Below are 22584 nucleotides of genomic sequence, written 5' to 3' on the forward strand. Positions count from 1 at the left end.
GTATGGGAGGTGGGAAGGTGGAATATCCATAGTCTCTGTTGCTCCCTAGAGCTTAGTAGGTGCAGTTTGGCCTCCTGCCTGGACCAAAGTCTGCTTCCCCTCTCAAGAGGATCTCTGTAAAGCATGGGAGGGAAGGGGGGAATCTGGGCCCACCCTCTACTCTGGGTTTCAGCCCAGGGACCCTAATGATAGCAGCTGTTGGCAGTTTTCCCTTCATCACTGATGCTGCTTTGATTCCCTGGGCCACTACCCCATCCATGGTCCCCTTTTCCTAGCTTCACCCTTACCTCAGGATTCAGCAATGCTTCCTCTCCTTCACCTGGACTTCCCCCAAGGGAACTGGAAAGGAGAGCTTTTAACCAGTATGAGTGAGATCTTGATTGGTTCCAGCTGTCTCCATTAGCCTAATGGCCTTCACTGGTTAATTGGCGTCAGGTGTCTTGATTAGCCTGGAGTAGCCTTTGTTTGGCTATCCAGGGAACAGGGACCTGCTCATTCTGAAGTGGATATACCTGTCTTCTACTCCTCTCTTATATCCTTCTGGTCTGAGTCTGTCACACCACTTTCTCTTCACCTGCCTCTGAGCACATCGACTGGTTCAGTGCAACAGGTGAGGAAGATGGAGGAACAATTTGTATTTCAGGATCCAGCTTCTTTGCATATGCCCACTGGGAGGAACTAAAGCACTTCCAGGGTTAGGCAATAGCTAAGCAGTAGCTTTGTAAATGCCAGTGGCACCTAAATGCCCTTTTAGACACTTGAGTGACCCTTGCGAATCCAGACTTCGCTGTTCTCTACCCTCATTTGTCCTGCCCCCCCCCACACTCTATAGTCATTGTTATGTACCTTATTTCGATCATAAGCTACTCGAGGCAAGCACCTTGTCTTGTGCCATGTACTCTAATGGCATTGTTGTAATGTGTATTGTGTATATGTATTCAAAGTGATGCAGAAATAGAGTAAACAGTTCCTGCAACCCTTTAAAATGCCTCACAGATAGTCCTTGAGGGCAGAGCAGAGATGTAGACAGGGTCCAGTGTGTCTAACATCAGGCTGAAGTTACACCGGTGTAAATGCCTCTGTGTGAATTTTACCCCGCACAGAGATCCATCACTGTTTGTGAGGGATGCAAAGTTCCTTCCTAGAAAATTCACGACTCCACAAAGCGCATCATTTTTCACTTAAATCTGTTTTTAAATCTCCTCCCCCGTTCTCAGTCCTATTATAAACAAAATATTTTCCTAGCAGTTATATATAAAGCCAGTGATAGCTCATTGCGGTAGAAGATAACGATCTACACACAAAGAGACAGACACATTTATAGGAAAGTGGAGATAACAAAGAGGCTGTGTTACAGGTCAGTGCAGGGACAATGAGGGGGAAAAATAAACTATCCCATATGAAGTTATAAAAGACATAGCACATTCCCGTGGCTGGAGTGCTGTGCTCTTCCATCTTAAGAACTGGAAGCCTTCTTTTCCTTTATTCATCTATCTTTCCTTCGCTGGAGACCTGTTTGCTTCACTGACTCCCTTTAGCATAATAGGGCAGTAACTGTGTTACTGTAAATGCTATGATGTCCTGTCTAAGTGATAGTCCTGGAGTCTTAAAATTCTCCATGAGCTACTCTGCAAGGTGAATTCCACTGACTATCACTGGGTTCCTGTTAAATAAATAAAAACCCTAGCCTTCCTGGAGGACCAGGGGATGTTTTTGTAAAAGTTATCTTTAAGGGGGGACTAGGGTTGATAGGTCTTGAAGGGTCATAGGCCAGTCTCCAAACCCCACTCTACCTTACAGGTCCCCTGCCACTCTGGCTGTTATTACTGTTAACCAGATAATAATGAATGATGGCTAGTTATTAAAATGATTATTATCAGTTATATTTTTGATATCAGTCATTCTCCCCATTCTTCAGATTAGCTACAAGATGATTGATCTATATCAGGGATATCTTGTGTTGTCCAAAGTTTTTGTTAACTTGATAGAGTCATCAAGTTTAAGGCCAAAAGGGACCAACAGATCATCTAATCTGACGTCCTGTATAACACAGGCCACCAACCCCACCCAGCACCCACACAGAGTTAACCAGACAGGCCCTTAATGGTGAAGTCTAAGATCTAAGATATTGTGAAGGCCAAGACTATAACAGGGTTAAAAAAAAACCCTAGATACATCCATGGAGGATAGGTCTATCAATGGCTATTAGCCAGGATGGTCAGGGATGCAAAACCATGCTCTGAAGTGTCCTTAGCCTCTGTATGCCAGAAGCTGGGAATGGGCAAACAGAGGATGGATCACTTGATGATTATGTGTTCTGTTCTTTCCCTCTGAAGCACCTGGCATTGGCCACTATAAGAAGACAGGATACTGGGCTAGATGGACCATTGATCTGACGCAGTACAGCCATTCTTATGTTCTAAGATTGGCACCTAAGACTTCTCAGGTGAGACGTCCCAGACTGAAAGGCAACTGTTCAAACTTGCCCCATGCTGACCAGGCTAATGTGTCTCCATCCTGACTTATGGAAGTCATCTCTGGTGGTGAGTTGGTGGTTCAGGCTTCATTCCCGTTTGGTACTTGACTGTTCTGCTGAAACTCCCATGAAGGGTTCCAATTAGTACCAGATGTAATGATGGTTTTGTGACAGGAACTTCTTCCCATTGGGAATTGGAGTAATTTTTGCTATCAGCCCTGCACCATGGGAGCTTGGACACAGACTTCAATGGAAGCTAGATCAGGCTCTTCTGATTGGATTGTTGTCATGTGCTTGACATCGGGCTACCCCAGAAGGTCTCTCCAAGTCTATATCTGAGACAGCATAATTGGCAGTAAAGAGAATACATTATGCCAATGTTCCAAAGACTTGCACTGGCCTCATGATTTTTCTCAGTGCAATTCAAGGTGTTGATATCGGTCTGTAAAGCTCTATTTAATCTGAGTCCTAGCTGAGGTCAGTCGATGAGTTTTAGAGATTTGATGTCTGAGGACTGGAATCAGGATATGGACATCACTCAACCCCAGACCTCACTTTCCTGTTGGTCTAATAGGAGAGCCCAAGTTTATTAACCTTCTCTGTACAGAGAAAAACCCATCTCTTGATTCAGGGGTATGCCTGAAGGAATGCTTAGATAGTTTGCATCTTAATTCTAGATGGAATCTATTTATACCTATTGCTGTTGATAATGGATATGCATTTTGGTGGTAGTTTTAAAAATGATGCCTGTGACAATAGATAATGTGGTTGGTAAATGTTTAGAAACTGAAACCTACATTTCTCTTTGACCACTAAACAGTTATCAGATGGCAGCACCATTCCAGCACCACGAACAAAAGCTGGATTAGAATAGGCAACTGATGCCAGGGAAAGGATATGATCTGTGAATGTGCTGGGCACCCACTACTCGCAATCACTTCCATTTGAAATTATGCCCCTAAATCTCTACTTCATTACCAACCCCCTGGCCCAAGATCTAGTCTTGCTCAAGAATTAATTTTTAACATGGTCCTCTTGAGGATCAGGAACAGTGGGGTTAGTTAGGAGGCTGGGGGTTGGGGAATCTGTTTGTGCAGCCATAAAATATAATCTTAAACATAGGTTTCAGAGTAGCAGCCGTGTTAGTCTGTATTCGCAAAAAGAAAAGGAGCACTAGTGGCACCTTAGAGATTAACCAATTTATTTTAAACATAGTTGTCCATGCTTAGTTAGTGAGATAAGGTGGGTGATGTAATACTTTATTGGACCAACTTCTGTTGGTGAGAGAAACAGACTTTTGAGCTAGACAAAACTCTTCTTCAGATCTGGGACCTAGGACCTGAATCCACACCCCTGAGTGACGTAAATTATGCAAACCCAAGCACCAGTATGGACGATGCTATGTCCGTGGGAGAGCTTCTTCCACCAGCATAGCTACCGCCTCTAGTGGAGAAAGGAGTTAAGCTGATGGAAGAGCTCTCTCCCGTCATCTGAGAACCTTTTCACCAGAAGCGCTACAGTAGAACAGCTGCAATAGTAGACAAAGCCTGAGTACCTTTCCCCAATTTCCCCAATAAGAAGAAGAGCTCTGTGTAGTTCACAAGCTTGTCTCTTTCACTAACAGAAGTTGGTCCAATTGGACCAATAAATTACATGCATCCGATGAAGTGAGCTGTAGCTCATGAAAGTTTATGCTCAAATAAATTGGTTAGTCTCTAAGGTGCCACAAGTACACCTTTTCTTCTTACTGACCTTCACTCTCTAATATCCTGGGACCAAAACAGCAACAATTCTACATGCTTAGTGGCTATTCTGGATAAAAAATGACACTTGATTACTGTGCGTCTGTGGTATTTTGGACACCTTTTAGAGATTAAGTAAAAATTAACCTACAACTTCGTACAAGAAATGGTTGTATTTGCAAGAGTTTATAGCAAAGTATAGCTCAGGTTTTTACATTCTTAGTGCAGCAATACTTCCAGCTGCAAAGCCTTTATTAGGTAGCAGCTCAGTGGCTTTTTACCCTTCTCTGTGTTCCCTGATATGCCATGCTGCATTATTACCAGCTGACATTTCACAAAGGCCATTTTTCACGCTTTGGATTCAGCACACCTTCTGTGGTCATTTAGTGTTCAGAGATGTTCTGACTGGAATCTGCAGTGTTATACAAAACCCTTCCCAGATCTATTATTGTTTTTATACTGATTTAAGCTTGCCCTTCAGAAAATGGTGTGGTGTGTGTGGGGTGTGTGTGTGGGGGGGTGTCGGGGGGTTATTGTTGGGTATTTTTTAATGCAGGTAGTAACTTTTTTTTCTAATGTGATTGAAATTATAAATAGATTCAGGTAAAATAGCATCTCTACATACGCAGAAAAATGTTCCCACATTTAAAACTGAAAAGATCTTTTTGAAACGTTGAATGATTTTTTGCTCCAGGTTGGGGAGAAGTTGAAGCAGCAGTTCCAAAATACTGCAAGCAAGGTCCAGCTCGTTGGACATATTACTAGTCATGATCAAAAGATAGCCATTCCCAAGTGGTATATGAAAGGGTCATCAGGGTTTAGCACCTCAAATAAGGATACGATTGTGGGCATGTTATGTGGCTAGGGAGTCCTCCTGATCTGTACACTCATCCATGTCAACCAATCAAACTTCCTCCATCTTTAATGTTAGTAAATATAGACATCCATGGTGTGTATTGGCAGAAGGTCAAGCTCTGCTGACATGTCCCTTTTCTGTGGCATGTCATTTTAGGTTGCATCAATCTCATCACATTATCGAATGTGGGGCTGGACTCCACAATGTGAGTGTAACAACCTGATGAGACTCATTAGCAAGAAAATTAAGGAAGTGCTTTTCCCCCCTAAAGCTCAGCTGTACAAATTGCAATGGAAAGGGAATTATGTTCTTTAATAAATGAGCAGATTTATGTACACAAAAGATTTAGGTTTGGATACTTACCACTCATATGTTTCTCAGTCAGCAGGGATATGACAGTGCCTGGAAGTTAGGGCCTTTAAAACAAGGACTTCAAAATGCTAAGTAAATCTTCCTTAATGAAGTCTCATAACCCCCTTGCAGATGTGTGTGTGTTATTCCCATTTTATAGAAGGATAAATTGAGTTGCAAAGCAATTAAGTGGATCAGAGGCAGTGTCTTTAAAAGAATCCAGAAGGCCCAACATCCACTCCTCTCAAATCACATTCACTAGAGTAAAATGTGTATGTGTATCTATATGGGGGGGGGGGAGAGAGAAAGGGGGGAAGGATCACATTTTGTAATAGGTTCCAATCCAAAACATCTATGAGATATGAGAATAGTTTTCTTCTTTCTCTACAAATTTATGACAAATATAAAGGCTGATCTGCAGAAGCAGTAAATCAACACAACTCCTCTTGACTTCCAGGGAGCTTGGCCAATTTATGCTAGCTAAGGATCTGGACCATAAAAACATGTGATGCATAAATACCCTATATACCACATGATGAGGTAGAATCACTCTTAAATTGAACAGTTCCTACTGATCTTGTACTATATATATATTCTTTGTTGAACAAAGTCAAACCACTGCAAACCCTGTTTTTAACCAACAATTACTTGTCTTGTCAGTGTCCCTTCCAAATGGATGTTCCAGAAAGTTATTAAAATAAGATTCTCTGCATGTTTATTTTGTTCACACACACCCCCAAGTCCAATTCCCAGATGGCATTTGTGAGTATTGACCAATTCTGCCAAAAGTAGAATCTGAATTAGTCCAGCTCACAAGACTTAAGGTTTCTTTTGTTCTTGCAAAGACCTTCCAAAGTGCATACATGCTGTTAAATGCACTTACTTAGTGATTGTCGTCTTCTAAGGGCATGGCTACCCTTGCAGATGTAGAGCACTGTGAGTTAAACCCGCCTTCGTACAGCGGAGTAGGGAAAGCGCTGCAGTCTGTCCACACTGACAGCTGCAAGAGCACTGGTGTGGCCACATTTGCGGCACTTGCAGCGGCATTGGGAGCGGTGCATTGTGGGCAGCTATCCCACAGAGCACCTCTTCCCATTCTGGTGCTGTGGCTTGTGGGAAGGGGGCAGGGAGTGTGGGGCATTCTGGGTCCTGTCCCAACGCCCCGTGATGCATCAGTTCGTTTCCCAGCATTCCCTTTGCTTCCATCCACCTTTGACACCGTCTTTCAACGTTTTTTGTACTGCGTGCTCTGTCTTCCCTTTCGGTCTGCGGGAATGGAGCCCGAACTGCTGAGGAATATGCTGACGAGTCTCGCCAGCATGCCATGTTTGGCAGTCGAGTTATTCCTTAAGATCCAAAGTGACAGGACTCCGGCAATGATATCGACTCGAGTAAGGCAAACGACACGAGTTTGCTTGTGGCATTCACGGACATGCTCACCACCGTGGAACGCCGCTTTTGGGTTCGGGAAACAAGCACTGAGTGGTGGGTCACATCGTCATGCAAGTCTGGGATGACAAGCAGTGGCTGCAGAACTTTCGGATGAGAAAAGCCAATTTCATGGGACTGTGTGATGAGCTCGCCCCCACCCTGTGGCACAAGGACACAAGATTGAGAGCTGCCCTGACGGTGGAGAAACGGGTGGCTATTACAATCTGGAAGCTGGCAATTCCAGACAGCTACCGATCAGTCGCTAACCAGTTTGGAGTGGGGTAGTCGACCGTTGGAATCGTGTTGATGCAAGTTTGCAGGGCCATTAATCGCATCCTGTTCAGAAGAACTGTGACTCCGGGTAACGTGCACGACATTGTGGCTGGCTTTGCACAAATGGGTTTCTCTAACTGTGGAGGGGTGATAGATGGAACGCGTATTCCAATTCTGGCACCAGCCCACCTAGCCTCGGAGTACGTTAATCGGAAGGGCTATTTCTCTATGGTTCTCCAGGTGCTTGTGGATCACTGTGTGCATTTCATTGACATTAACATAGGCTGGCCCAGAAAGGTGCATGACACGCACATCTTTTGTAACACTGGCCTGTTCAGGAAGCTGCAACGGGGACTTTTTTCCCAGACCAGAAGATCACCGTAGGGGAAGTTGAAATGCCTATTGTGATCCTTGGAGACCCCGCTTACCCTTTGATGCCGTGGCTCATGAAACCCTACAAAGGGAGCCTTGACAGCAGCAAGGAGCCATTCAAAAACAGGCTAAGCCAGTGCAGAATGACTGTGGAGTGTGCTTTTGCCCGTTTAAAGGGTCGCTGGCGCTCTCTGTGTGGGAAGCTGGACCTGGCCGATAACAGCATCTCCGCAGTTATATCCACGTGTTGTACCCTCCATAACATTTGTAAAGGGAAGGGAGAAAGATTCACTCAGGCATGGAACTCGGAGGTTCAACACCTGGAGGCTGAATTTGAACAGCCAGAGAGCAGGGCTATTAGAGGGGCTGAAAGGATTAGGGATGCCTTGAGGGAGCAATTTGAGGCTGAAAGCCAACAGTAACGTCTGGTGTGGTGCCCTGCACGGGAGTGAAGTGTGGTAGGAATCTGTGTTTGCTACGTATGATACACTGACTTGTAGTGCCTGTTGCTTTCCTGGGCTAAGGTTTCTTTTATGTTATGCAATAATAAAGAATGTTTTCAAAGCCAAACAATCAATTTATTGAAAATAAACACAATGCAACTGCTTGGGAAACACAAAGGGCAAGGGGGTTGGGTGGGGTGGGGTGGGGAATGGTACAATCACAGATTTGACTATGTCCTGTCTGGAGTGCTGTGCAATGCGTGCTGCACTTCAGCATGGCTATACTGCATGGTGATGGGGATTGAGTGCAGTGGGTCAGGGTCATAGTTTTCAGGGCTGGGTGGTGAAGCTACAGGTGTTGGAGGCAGCGGGTGGCGGTAAGAACCCGGATGTTGGGGAAAGTGGGTTGGAGGTGACATGGTGGCACAAGGGAAAGAGTTTTGGGACAAGGACTGTGCGGGGCGGCGGTAGTGCTCTGTCTGTATGGCTACGAGCACCTGGATCGAGTTCGCTTGGCGCTCCATGATGCTTATCAGCCTCTCTGTGCTTTGGTGCCGGTGATCCGCATTCTGCTGGTGGACCCTCCTTTCACTCTCCCGCCGCTCCTGCACTTTTTTATTTTCATTAGTTGAATGCTGCATGACTTTATGCAGCATGTCCTCTTTGCTTCTATGTGGCCTCTTCCTGATTCTTTGCAGCCTCTCAGCCATTGATAACACAGACGGCTGAGATCTCAAGGTTGCATCTGTAAAGGCAAAATGCAACACTTAACAGAGGCAGCATTGTTCACACCAGACAGAGCAATGATTCCCCCATACTCCAAGGCAAGCACAGTCTACACAATAGCATAATTTGCCTGTCCCAAAGTGAGTGCACATAACCCATGGGAGCCCCAAAATGGTGAGTAAGCACAGGGTCATGCATGACTGGCTTTTTCATGGCTGTACTGTCCTCTGGGTTTCTGTGCCTTGGGGAGAGCCAACAGCGGCAGGGGGCCTCTATACTAAACACTGTGTCCACATTTTCCACAAAAGTTCGTCCCGGAAGATATCTCACTACTGAGGGTGACATGGGAAGCAAGGGAGGGTCTTCTACTGCAATGCGGCTTCCACCCTGTACCATATGCAGCTTGCCTGTGTGCAGCAATGGTCCCCCCGCCCCCCATGGCACAGTGGCGCGGACAAGTTAGCCCTACTGGGACGAGAACAACAGTGGCTCTCCCGAGAAACCTGCGCAAGCACATTGCCCAAGTTCTGGCTGCGACCTTTGAAGAGATCACTGAGGCCGATTACCGTGATGTGAGAGAGCACATCAACGCCCTGTTCTGCATCTAGGCATGCATGCAGCCCTAACCCTCCTCGCCCCAAGAGCCCGCACCGAGTAACTTCCTTCCCAAAATAAAAGCCGCTTACCGGGAACCTCCTCTGGTGTTTGTCCTTCCCCAAACACCAGCCGCCATGACTGGCTACCTTCCTTCAGGAGAACAGCTCCTGGCTGCATGCATCTAGGGATGCCGGGGTGTCTTCCTCTGCCTCAGCACCCTCGCTCCTGCTTTACTGCTGCTCTTCCTCCTCCTCCCTCCTTGTTGGACTGTGCTCTGAAGTGTCCATGGTGGTCCTTGGAGTGGAGGTGGGGTCGGCTCCAAGTATCACATTCAGCTCTTTGTAGAAATGGCAGGTCGCGGGGGCAGCACCGGAGCAGCTGTTTGCCTCTTGGGCTTTGCAGTAGGCATTCCGCAGCTCCTTCATTTTAACACTGCACTGCAGTGGGTCCCAGTCATGGCCCCTTTCCATCATGTCCCTTGATATCTGCCCGAAGGTATCGTAATTCTTCTGGCTGGAGCACAGTTGGGACTGGACAGCTTCCTCCCCCGAAACACTGATGAGGTCCAGCACCTCGCCACTGCTCCATACTGGGGCTTGCCTGGCACGTGGAGGCATGGTCACGGGGAAAGATTCACTGAGAGCACTCCACGCCTGGCTGAGCAAACAATAAGGGGATTTTCAAAATTCCCAGGGAATTTAAAGGGCGAGTCTGATGGTTGGTCACCTGAGGGCAGGGCAGTAGAGTTCAAAGTGCTGACCAGAGTATCTAGAACAGGCGTTGTGGGACACTTCTGGAGGCCGAGCGCAGCGCAATAACAGACCAGGGCATCCACATTGGCGCTGCGGCCCTCCAGCAGCGGCACAGCAAACGTTATTCCACTCGCCGAGGTGGAGTACCAGCCGCGCTGTAGCCACGGAAACAGAGCGCTCTATGTGCCTTGCCCGTGTGGACGGGGAGTGAGCTAGGGCGCCCGGAGCTCCTTTATTGCACTGTAACTCGCAAGTGTAGCCAAGCCCTAGGTGTGCACATTCTTCCTCCCACCAAGCATTATTTCATTGTTTCTTTGGGAGACTATTTGCAATGCCTACATTTAGAGAATGGTTATTAGATCGAGAGAGATTATTCCTTTAAGGAATAGAACTCCACTGTCGTAATAGCTTTGAAACAGGTTGCACTTCTCTGTTTTGGCCCATTTTCTCTTAGACTTTAAGTAAATAGAAAAAGTGTATGACACCCTGTCAGTCCCCCACAGTTTATGCAGAACTGTCCAAGTTAGCACAATCTACTATATCATTGTTGGGAACAGCCATCTGTCGCAGACATAATTTCACTGTGTGTCTCTCTCCCATGTACTTCACAGTGGAATTCCAATCCAGAACTGGATTTCTAGTCCTCTCTTTGCTAGTCATAATATAGTAATCATCATTAGTACTACGGTATAATGAGGAACAATCAGTGTGTGGCTGAAACTGCAGGTTCAAAGAATGGGCCTGATTCTCCCCTGCCTTTAACCTGGAGTTGACATTCATACCTGTGCAGAGTGGATGCAAAATACTACCATTCTGGCTTTTCAATTTTTTCATTCATCTGGCATTCACTGGGCACAGATGTAAATGACGATACAAGATTTAAGGCTGAAGAGAATCAGGCCCAGTTTTAGTCTGAATATACATATGACAGAAATATATAAGGCCAGATTTTCTGCTAGTGTGAATTGGCATAGCTCCAGTGAGGCTGACTGACACCAGCTGACAATCTGGCTCCGTATACATAACTGTGACTGCAATTCTCATATCCTAGTTGTGAGCCTTACAACCAAAAGTTACGTATAGTCCATACAATACAAAGTGGCTAACTCGGTATTAGAGCTGGTCTGAAAACGGAGTTTCGTAATGAAAACAATTTCACAATATTGAATCGGGAAAAAAAGTTGAAACTCTGAAATTTTCCATAGAATGAAAATTCTGAAAAATGTGGATTCAGACGCATCAAAGCATTTTTTCATGATAATACTGAAACATAATAAATATTTTAAATGTACAATAATTCAATTAATAGTGAATATGTCTAAACAAAATTAAATGAGACATAGTAGAAATTAACAGTTTACCTTACTGAAATGAATTGTTTCAATATTATTAAAAGGAAACCTGAATGTTGAAATGATTTCTTGTGACACTTTCCTGTTGAACACATAGTTGAAATCGACATTCCCAAAATGTTTCGCTCTTGGCGAAACTGAATTTTCAACTGGAAACTGTTCCGCTGAAAATTTTCAACAGTTCTACTCTGTATATATTATAAAATAACATGTATAGAATTTGCATTTTTGCATGATTTCTCTCCCACACAATGTTCTGAATCAGTTCAGTGAAATTAAGTTGGTTTTGTTTATATTAGCAACTGTTACTAAATCAAGGGCCAGATCCTCCACTGCTGCAAACGATGCAGCTTCATTGATTTCAGTGACACTCCCATCAGTTTATATCAGCAGAGAACTTGGTGCTATATTCTGAATAACTGTAACTTGAATAAAAAGGTTTACTATCACAAATGAAAACTACGTTGATGATGGTGATTCTTGTTGTTCCTGTAAGACCCACTACGTATTAAGCACCTTCCTAATTAGGCTCCTGTTCATCAGAGTTCTTAAGCACACAATTAAGCATATGAGTAGTTCTATAATCAGAAAATAGATGTTCTTAAAGTTAGCTTTGCCATTGTGAAGGAGTTGACTTATTGCTGGTTCATCCTGGTGGCCAGGCATGGCAGAGCACCCCTGTCCCCACTGGTTATCTCCTGTGGATAGCTCGGGCAGCAGTTGTCTGGGAAACTCCTGCCTTCAGTCAGCCCTTTCCTCAGGAGCTAAAGGTCTGGTCTCTTTCCTAGTCTGCCAGCAAGTGAGCTGCTCTGCTCCTCTTTTAACACTTCCTCCAGCCTGTGCATGCCTTGCAGGTGTCGGGGTGGAGCTGCCAGAGCCCAGAACAGCTCTTTAACCCCTTGTTGTCCAGCATGAGATCTGTATACCCCCTCACAAGCATACTGTATAGGAAGATTTGTATACCCCTACCGAAGAGGATCAAGGATCGATCTAAAGTCTGCTGAAGCCAGCAGAAGCTTTCCATTCACTTCAGTGAACTTTGGGTCAGGCCCTAAGAAGACATGCCATGTAAGAAAAGAGAAAGGCAGGAATTAAAACAGACATTTGAAATATATTCAATTTAGACCTTGGAGAAAGAGAGAGGTATAGGTATAATATCTCTATTGTCCCCTCTTCTGTGACATTGTTAGTTGACTTATTTTTTTGGTAGGCTTTGAGGCAGAAAGAGAGCCTTGCACTTTGGGAAACTAGGCGTTGCTCAGAACATACCCATGAAATGGCAGTATATTCAGCAAAGCTGATGTTATTATAATTTAATATCAATTATCAGTGCTTAGATTCAGGGGGCTATCAGTAACCTGGTAAGCAACGGGACTGTTGGTTCAGGAAAGCATGAGTGCAGTAAGAGCAAGGGAGAGACAATGCAAAATGTAAAATTTAGGCTGAATATCTGTTGCTAACATTGAGCAGTGGAACAGTCTCCCAAGGGAAGTTCTGGAAATCTCACTGTTTTGAGACATTTACTGCTTGACTGTACAGAACACTGGAAAACATACCTGAAGGGACAATTCTACACTTGTCGGGGAAGATGGGATTCCATCTTTTCTATTTTTAATATCTGTGATTCACTGATAATCTGTCCCTGACCTTACAAAGAGTACAGAAGCAAGTGGATCTTTTTCATTTTTATCTTGTCATGCTATTCAGGTCTTTTTATTTTTATTTTTTTTTTTTGTTGGGAATGTGAGCAATATGAGGGTACAACAAAGACCTTTAGACAGCATCTCTAGTTGCACTATACTTTTTCTTCCTTGATATTACCATTCCCATCCACTGAGATTTCTCTAAACCAGAAACTCCTCATTTTTTCCACCTGATTACAGATAGAGGTGTGTGTGTGATCTTGGAGATAAAACAAGGGTGTAATGGGAAATCAGTGAAAGAGGAGAACAAGTTCCATTTTGAAACTTAATAATTAACTAGAGAGATAAGATTCCTTAAGTGCAGTGTCTCTCTCAGAGCACCGAGTGGTAACATAAAACTTATATGCGTCTGTCTCTCTTTGCTTCTAAAATTTGTCATGCAGATTTAATTTAGGAAACTCTTCCTTGCAGAATAAAATTGATCATGAATCCTTTTTTTTCCCAACTGGCTTTCTGTCTGAGCGGGGCTGTGTGTGTTTCATGGGCACTGAAGGGAAAGGTGAGTAGGAGGAGTAAGGGGATAACTAGAGGTCCTGCAATTATGACTTGGAGGGAAGCCTACGAGAATATATTTATTGAAGGTAGTTGACATTGTGAATTTTAATTTATTGTAGAGGTGCCCAGACCGTTAGATGGACACTTTCAACTACCGGAAAGGGGGTTCCAAAGAGGATGGCTCTAGACTGTTCTCAGTGATAGCAGATGACAGAACAAGGAGTAATGGTCTCAAGTTGCAGTGGGGGAGGTCTAGGTTGGATATTAGGAAAAACTTTTTCACTAGGAGGGTGGTGAAACACTGGAATGCGTTACCTAGGGAGGTGGTGGAATCTCCTTCCTTAGAAGTTTTTAAGGTCAGGCTTGACAAAGTCCTGGCTGGGATGATTTAGCTGGGGATTGGTCCTGCTTTGAGCAGGGGGTTGGACTAGATGACCTCCTGAGGTCCCTTCCAACCCTGATATTCTGTGATTCTATGACACTTATTATTATTTTTATAAATTCAAAAAGGAAATCAACATCGTCAAGACCAGGGTGACCATTGCTGGTATTCAGAAGGAATGTGGCGGGGATGTTTGTCTATAAAAATGCACATGCACACACCCACCCTAAAACCTGTATTTACCCAGGGAAATGGGAATTTGTGTCTGAAGAATAGGTAATTGGGCAGAAATCTGAGTCTCTGTTCATACACACAGTTTTTTCCTGGCTCATACATCATGGTTGGGAATGTAGTAAATCCTGCAAGCACTCTTAGGTCCCTAATAATAATAATAACAATAATAGTAATTAACAAAAATATCTTAGAAACTCACAGAATTACTATAAAATAATCTAGATGTATTCACAAAAAAAAACAGTATAACAACTGTCTGAATTCCCATGAGCACTCACACTCTAAGGATTATGTTAGTAAGGCTTTTAAAGAAAATTGAATTACACACATGAATTTGCCTTATATTGCAGGCCATGAGCCAGCCACTAACTAACAGTGGTTTCAACTAGTAGTAATATTTGTATTATAATAGTACCTGGAGGCCTTGTTCATGGATCAGGGTTCCATTGTGCTAGGCACACATAAAAGACACAGGCAGTTCATGCACCAACATGCTTACAGTTTATGCAATTGTAATTATCAGTCTGTCAAATACAATCTATATAACTATAAATCTATACAGAGGCTAGGCAGAGAGATTCCCTGTGGGTGGGTTAATCCCTTAACTGCCTGCTTCAAGGTTTCTTGTACCTTTCTCTGTAGCATCTGTTACTAGCCAATGTCAAAGGTAGGAGGCTACAGTAGATGAACTTCCAGGCTTATCTGGCATGTCAGCTCATGCACTGTGGTCCCGACTTAAAGAAACATAGATACACTCAGAAAAGGCAAGTTTCCTACTCTGAATGATCGTGTCAGGTATCTTGGTTACGAGTAGTGCCATAACACTTTGAAATTCTACACAGCATTTGTTAGCTGAATGCCAGCCAAGTGAGTCAGTGCTGGGACAGAGAAATGACCTCCTTCATTAACTTCTCATAAGATTCTGTATCTCATTTAAGCCTTTCATTGTTTACTTGGCTATCATTCTAAAACATTCTGGTCCTCAGTCACAGATTAAAACCTTTGCCTAGCAGATGACTTCAGCTTTGGCAGTGCCCAATCAGATAATAGAAGCTTATGTAATATGTGCTATTTATTTCCAAAACAAATAAAGTTTTGATAACCCTTGGATGTTACTTTCCACTTTGATTTTAGGAACTATCTGGTCCTAAGTGGTCCCAAAAACTCCTCTCAGCTGCTTAGAAGGAGATTTTATTGTACTCCAAAAAGTGTTGCAAAACCCCAGCTAGCTGAAATGACAAACCTTTTGCAAACACAAGTCGTGTATCTGTAGCATACTGCAAAATATAACCGCTATCACTGTTTCCAGTAGTACAGGCACTAGGATTGAAACACCAAATGAAGCAATCTCTGCCAAAACACTTTCCTTGCTGATCTCAACCGTTTGAACCACTGCTCAGCTTCTCACCACAACTTTAACCTGTCAAGTGATTGGTATTTGGAGTCCCAGTTATGAAGCTGGCCTTTATGCTTTGAATCTGCAGGCTGAGAGCATGCCCTCATTTAATATACAACACTGAACAGCCATCAGCTAGTTTGGTTTGGAGAGACATAAGGTCTAGCAGATAAAGCAATGGAGTAGGTCTAAGAGTCAGGAGACCTTGGTTCTGTTCTCAACTTCATTACTGACCTGCTGTATCACTTTAAGACAAGTCATGTCACCTCTCTCCCTTTGTCTAATCTATTTAGCGTGAACGCTCTTTGTGACCAGAACACCTTTTAGCATGTGTCTGTAGAGCTCCTAACACAATCACAATCACAGCTGGGGCTTCCAGGCTCTACTGCAATACAGTGACTAATAATAATATGTGACTGTTAATGGTCTATATTTAAATGTGAGATCTAGGAAGTAAATCGCTTATAGCCCCTTACCATTCATCTGAGCGATCCAGGCTATTCAGGAACCGCTTATCGCAGCTTGTTTTTGATGCTTCTCCTTACTTAGATAATTTTCTTGCTCTGAGAAAATTGGTGGCATATGTAGGTCAATGGGCTGAAAGATGAAAACATGTCATCTTCCACTCAGGCTTCCCCGATTCTGATCATAGTACCAATCAATTTCCAGACATGGATCCCAGCATGTGGGTAAGTTCACTAATTCCTATTATCCTCCATTAGTTCTTGTAACTTCCATGTCACTGGAAGGTTAACCATTCATGCAAATGTGCCTCATTGTTCCAGGCAAATTTTCTCTATCTCCTTCTCTCCTGTGGGGGCTGACTATACATTATCACCTATGTCATAGAAACTTCCAAAATTTGTCACAACCTAATGCATCTTAAGTTACTGAAATTTAGAGGTTGGCAGGTAACACTTCTTTTGGCTGTCTCCAAGCAATCCAGCAAAGGAAGTTAACCAAATAGTTACCATAAACAATAATGTCACCATCCTCACCTCAAATTGTTTGATATTCTTAAAGAACTAGTGTGCAAGGTTAGCCGACATTAAGAAAGTGTGGGTCTTTGTTCCCCTCTACTGGTTGGTCCACAGAAGAGGTTTATGAGTCCCTTGTTGTCTTGGGCTGATGAGTCCTTTAACTCAAGAAGTACCGGCACATGCTTTTAACTCTGAGTCTTGGGCTCAAACCCCGTTGAGTGTCCAATCAAGGTTTGTTAGGCAAGCTACATCAGGTGTGAAGAGTCTCAACAGCCCATGTCAGTGGGGAAGGTGCTCAGATATGTAGGTGATGAGTGCAATATAACTACCTAAACAAACATCTTAGATAGTTATAAGTCACACTTTAATGAGGCGAGGGTAAATAGCTCTTTTTGTTTCTGCACCAAAACCAGGAGTGACTAATTCAAAGTATAAACCCCGGAACAAAAAGTATCTTGCTATCTAAATAGAATTTTTTATAATATTTATACTCAGGGAAAAGATTAATTTACGAAGACTCACAATACGCCTGTTAGGTGGGAAATATTATTGTCGCCATTTTACAAATGGACATGCAAAGAGCAGCCCAGGATAGACAGTGATGTTCACTCTGTAAGGTAACACAGGCAGGATTCGGATTCAGAAACCGAGTCCTCAAACAGAATAAGCGGCTGGGCCAGGGGCACACAGCCACACTTCCACACAGTGAGGAAGACAGAACGCAGCATTGGCCTAATTCTGTTCTCATTGACGACCACAATCAACCCGCCAAAACTGAAATCTTGCTAAAGAGCCTGACTTTCAAAAGGGATGACCATCCAGGAGCTCAGGCTGAAGTTTATGGGAGCTGCTGGGAGCTCAGCCCACTTGAAAATTGGTCACTTACTTAGATACCTAACACGGATGTAGGAGCCCAACTTTAGGTGCACATTTTTAAAAATCTTGGCCAGGGGCCTCTGAAAATCTGGCTCTGCAGATGAAAGAAAGTTAGTGCCTCTGCATCTTCCAAAAGTAATGGAAAGGAGAGAAAGATGATCCATCACCTCTAGGCCAACAAGAGATACCAAACATGTAGGAGTCCAGCTCAGTAGGATGCAGGAAATAAAATGCAAAATCTCTAAATGCAAATATGTGGGTCTTTTGGGGAAACTATGGATATTAAGTGTGGACATCCATTTAGAAAGTAGCAGTGTGCTAGAGCATATGCACACATTGCAATGGGAAACTAAATTAATACCCAGAGGAATAATCATTAAAGCAAAACAAACAGACAAACAAAAACCCTCTCCAAAAAGCCAAAAATTATATTAAGAAAATAAAATACAAAATGTCATCCATCTGCAGTGTTATATCCTAAGGGGGAGACCACGGACTATACTAGCAAGCAGATAGATCCATGTATAAATGAATATGATGCTGTGAAGGCGACAAAAAGGAATGGGATAGGGGAGGACTTTCTTGCAGATTAGCTGCTTAAGAACCAAAAATAATTCAATTTGGTCATTCTCACATGGATATGCTGAGAGGACTGGAAGTTCTGTAGTGTGTTCCTACACGCTCGAATAACACTTCCTCTCTCTAGCTCCTCTCAGTACATTTGAACAGAGGATCCCATTCAAGGTCCCCTGGATCAATTATTTTTCATGGGCCTTTAGGCGTGGGAAACCAAACCATCTTGGCTGATGATGTGAGGCACTAAGACCCAGATTTGCAAAGCTATTTAAGATTTGCTGCTCTCAACCTAAATCCTATTGACAGTTGATGGGATTTAGGCTCTGAAGTATTGAAATCCCTTTTGAAAATGAGATGTAGGTTCCTAAATCAGTTAGGCATTGCAACGTTGAGCAGAGCAATGCCTAAATATCTTTAAAAATCTACGTCTGGAGGTCCCGCTCAGATTATGATGCTGCATTGCATGTTGGGATTTGTAGTCTCCATGGAATAGCCGTGCCATAGGTTTCTTACTAACCTCCATCAGTTAATGGTTGGCTTATGTCCTGAAGCACAGGGGCTTGTATTAATTACATTGTATCCTATCTAATGTGACTATGAATGTTTTCAACTATATAAAAATGTCTAATCCTTTTTTTATTTAATCTTCTAAACTCTTGGCCTCAGTGTTATCTTGAAACTGTGAGTTCCTCTGGTTAATTATGCATTATGCAAAACTAAAATCCTTTTATTAGTTAAATTTTCTGTCTTTCAGTTTTATTGTATTTCTTCTTGTTGTGACAGAAAGCAAGCAAGAGTTTCTGATTCTGATTCCACCTTCTCTACCATCCGTTATTCAGTCTACCATTATTTCATGCACTTTTGTCATTTCCCCTCTTCTAACTTATCAGCAGTCTACCTTTGTTTTGTCCTCTTTGGAATTCATCAGTCTTGCTAACTATCCTAATAATGTCACCCGCAAATTGTGCCACTTTATCATTCACCATTTTACCACATTGTTAATGATTGTATTAAACAAGATGTATCTTTTGGGGCACCCCTCAGTTAGTCTTTTGCCATCTTGAAAACTGACCAATTATTCCTACTCTTTGCTTGGATACTTATCTTGTATCTGATTCATGACAGGGCTCACCCCACGACTAGTTAATCACCATAATAGCTTATTGTGCAGGATTTTGACAAAGGCTATTAGAAAGTCAGGAAAAGTTCTGCCTGTCTGCTCTCTGTTGTCACTGTTTTGGTAACACATTTAGAAAACTCTGCTAGACTGGAGAGGTGTGATGTTTCTTTCCAGAAACCATGCTGGTTTGTCCCTATTACAGTAAAAGCTTTGTTTATCAGGCATGTTGAGGGAATGGGAGTGCCGGTAAGTGAAAAATTCTGGTTAACTAAGAGGGAGGGAGTTTGGTTGCAGCAGGGGATGTGGGGCTGGGGGTTGAAGCGTGGGAGGTGATGTGGAGCGTGGGCTCTGGGAGGGAGTTTGGGTGTGGGAGGAGGCTCGGGGCAGGGGGTTGGGGCATGGGAGGGGTTTTGGGATGCCAGATCCGGGGGGGGCTTCCCACAAGTGATGACCTGTACCTGCTGGTCCTAGGTGGAGGCGCAGCCAGGCAGCTCTGCACACTGCCGCTGGCCCTGCCCCACACCTTCCTCAAAACTGGCTCCGCCGCTCCCATTGGCTGGGCCAATGGGAGCTGCAGGGGTGGCACCTGTGGGCAGAGGCAGCACACAGAGCCACCTGGTTGCATCTCTGCCTAGGAGCAGCAGGGACATGTCGCCGCTTCCAGGGAGCCACACAGAGCCAGGTAGGGAGCCTGCCAGCCCCACACCAACCAGACTATAAACCCTCCTTTCTATGAAGATTAGAAATGCCCGTTTATAGAGCTGTCCGGTTGGTATAGGGCTGGATAACACAGCTTTTACTGTATATCAAGTTCCTCTGGGTGTGTTTAACTGTCTTTAATAATTATTTTAACCATTTTACTTGGTCATCTAGTAAATCCTTACAAGCAAGGGGAGCTTCCACCTTGCTTTGAATAGAGCAGACACATATTGTACATAGTCCTGCCATTCTCCCTCTCTGGGCTTAGCTTTATTGGCTGGTGGTTGCTTCCTAAATTTTGTATGCTTGTCCTTCTTGATTCTTCCCTGGCACCCCCAAGTCTTTTCATTCTTTATAATGTCTATTCTAACTGACTGTCCCCCAGTCCTAGGAAGCAGCTGTCGCCAGGGTGGTTTCTCTGACTCCTCAGCATCCAGGTTGGCCTCAATTTACAGCACACTATGACCAAGTAAATGGTCACCAGGAAAGAGGGAACGAAAACCCCAGCCGTTTGAGAAGCTGGACCTGGAATCAGCTGGGGACAGTTTTTCCTGTCTCAGACTAGAATGTGGTCCAACTTCTACTCACAGCTAGAGTGAGGCCTTGGCCATTAGCCTAAGAAACAAACCCTGTTGGGAGTTGGAGAGGTTTGGTGCCCTTTATAATACAGGCTCAGCTTACCTGGCAGGAGGAGAGGCAGCTGTGGTGGAGGCAGCTCCAGAGAAGGCAGTGGTAAAGACAGCACTAGGTTGAAGAACACCTAAAGAGAGATGAGAATCAGCACCCTAGGAAAGACAGCACTGCTTTTGGTTACACGGGCCTATCTCCTGTGGAGACTTCAGACTCACCAGAAAAAGGAAAAAAGACTTTCTGCACATTTGAGAGACAGTGAACATGGGGAACTTATGGGGAGAACTGCACTGAAAGCACTTGAATGTACATGTAGGTGAAATGAAAACTTACATGTCTTTTTTAAGACCTGCTACATCTCTGGCTTCCTTTTCCCACTATTTCTGTGGTAGTCAGGTCATCCTAGCCCATCAGCGAATAACTGGTATGCGGCCTCTGCCCATAGGGAGGGGCTGGCGTAGGAACACCCAAGTTTGCACCTTACTAGGCAACATTTCCAAGCTGTGCTCCATTTTATATCAACTAGTCCATCTGGGTCCCAGGCTTGAGATAACCAGCCCTCCAGTAAGTCAGCTAGTGGGCAATAGTGCACAGCCACCCGCCTGAGGAAAAGAGCTGATCTCCAAACTTATGTAATTGCTTCTCCTTGCAGATCCCCAGCCTCTTCCGTGTTCTCCTTTTTGCACAGAGGGTGTTTAACACCAGTCCTCACCCCACGTGTAGCCGGTTGGAGGTCCCAAACTGCCTTGTGCAGCATTGTATATCATCCAAATTGACTCCGGCAATGCTCCGGTCAGTGTCAATATGGCAACATCTGTACTACAATAACAAGGTGATACTATGAAATTGCTGTTGCCTAAGAAGTCATGGTGATGACAGACACATTAGAATGAAGCCATTTTAATTTGCTTTAAAATCTTAGTTTGAAATGTAATTTGACTGATGGATTGTCCATCATTTGAAATCCATAAATCAAGATTGGATGCCTTTCTAAAAGATATGATCTACCACAGCCACAAGTTACTGGATCTGATGCAGGAATTACTGGGTGAAATTCCAAGGCCTGTATTATGCAGGAAATCAGACTATAAGAACATAGTTGTCTGTTCTGGCCTTAAAATTTATGAATTTGTGGCACAAGTTTCTTGAATATTTACCTCTTTTCTTTCTTTCTCTTTAATGTGTTATACTCTAAGACTAGAGAGCAACAACCTTTGTGTTTCTCTGAATAGTTAAAATAAAGCTGCATTTATTGCCTGTCGTGCATAAGACACTTTTGTGCACATTAATGAGTAATTAATTGTTTGTTTAATAGATGCCTTGCAATACAGATTACATTTTTGCGTATTTTTTTTCTGTTGCCACATCTGCATGATTTTTTGGCTGCATTTCCAGCAATGCCACATAAGTGCTAGGATCCTGGAAACAAACATGGTATAAAACCCTGCAAGCTTAGTACCTTGAGATCGTCAGCTGTTCTCCGCTGAAACACATACTGCTGAGGCCACCTGGTGTACACAGCAAAGCAGCAGTCCACTCACAATCCTTATACTACTCCTTGGCAAAGCATGTCCAATGTAATTACACACAAAACCCTCACCAGGCTTAAGAAGGGCTTGACTCAACTCCTTAAGAGCAAGGGTTGAAGCTGAATGTCTGTGCTCTTCAGAGGAATGTGTGAGATTGTAAAAACAAGTGGCAGGCAGCAGTAATAGTAAGGATAATTTGTTATGTTAGTCTCTATCACTCAGATTCTGGAGATCATCTGAGAGGTGCTAGACCTGTAAAGCAAAGCAGAGCTTCAGAGAGGAAAAGATTTTGCTTTACATATATTAAAGAATGCTTGACTACAATTACATCAAGACAAAGTGCTTTTTCCCCTCCCCATCAAAAAGCCTAAGGGGCTGACCTGTCCTTCCAGATAAAGAGGGCTAGATGCAGCTCCTACTGCCATTCTTGGGTTGCCCTGAAGGCTGTTCTTCAAGGTATTCCTTCCTCTGCATGAGCTAATTGGGTTTCTTCTGCAGTGCTGCCCTCCCTTGATGGCACAAAGAGAGAGAAGGATCAAAACCCGGTTGGGATCCTCAGTCCAGTGAGTCACTGATGTCCCAAATCTGGACTA

This window comes from Lepidochelys kempii, chromosome 5 (genome assembly GCF_965140265.1).
Source record: "Lepidochelys kempii isolate rLepKem1 chromosome 5, rLepKem1.hap2, whole genome shotgun sequence".
Classification (NCBI taxonomy): Eukaryota; Metazoa; Chordata; order Testudines; family Cheloniidae; genus Lepidochelys; species Lepidochelys kempii.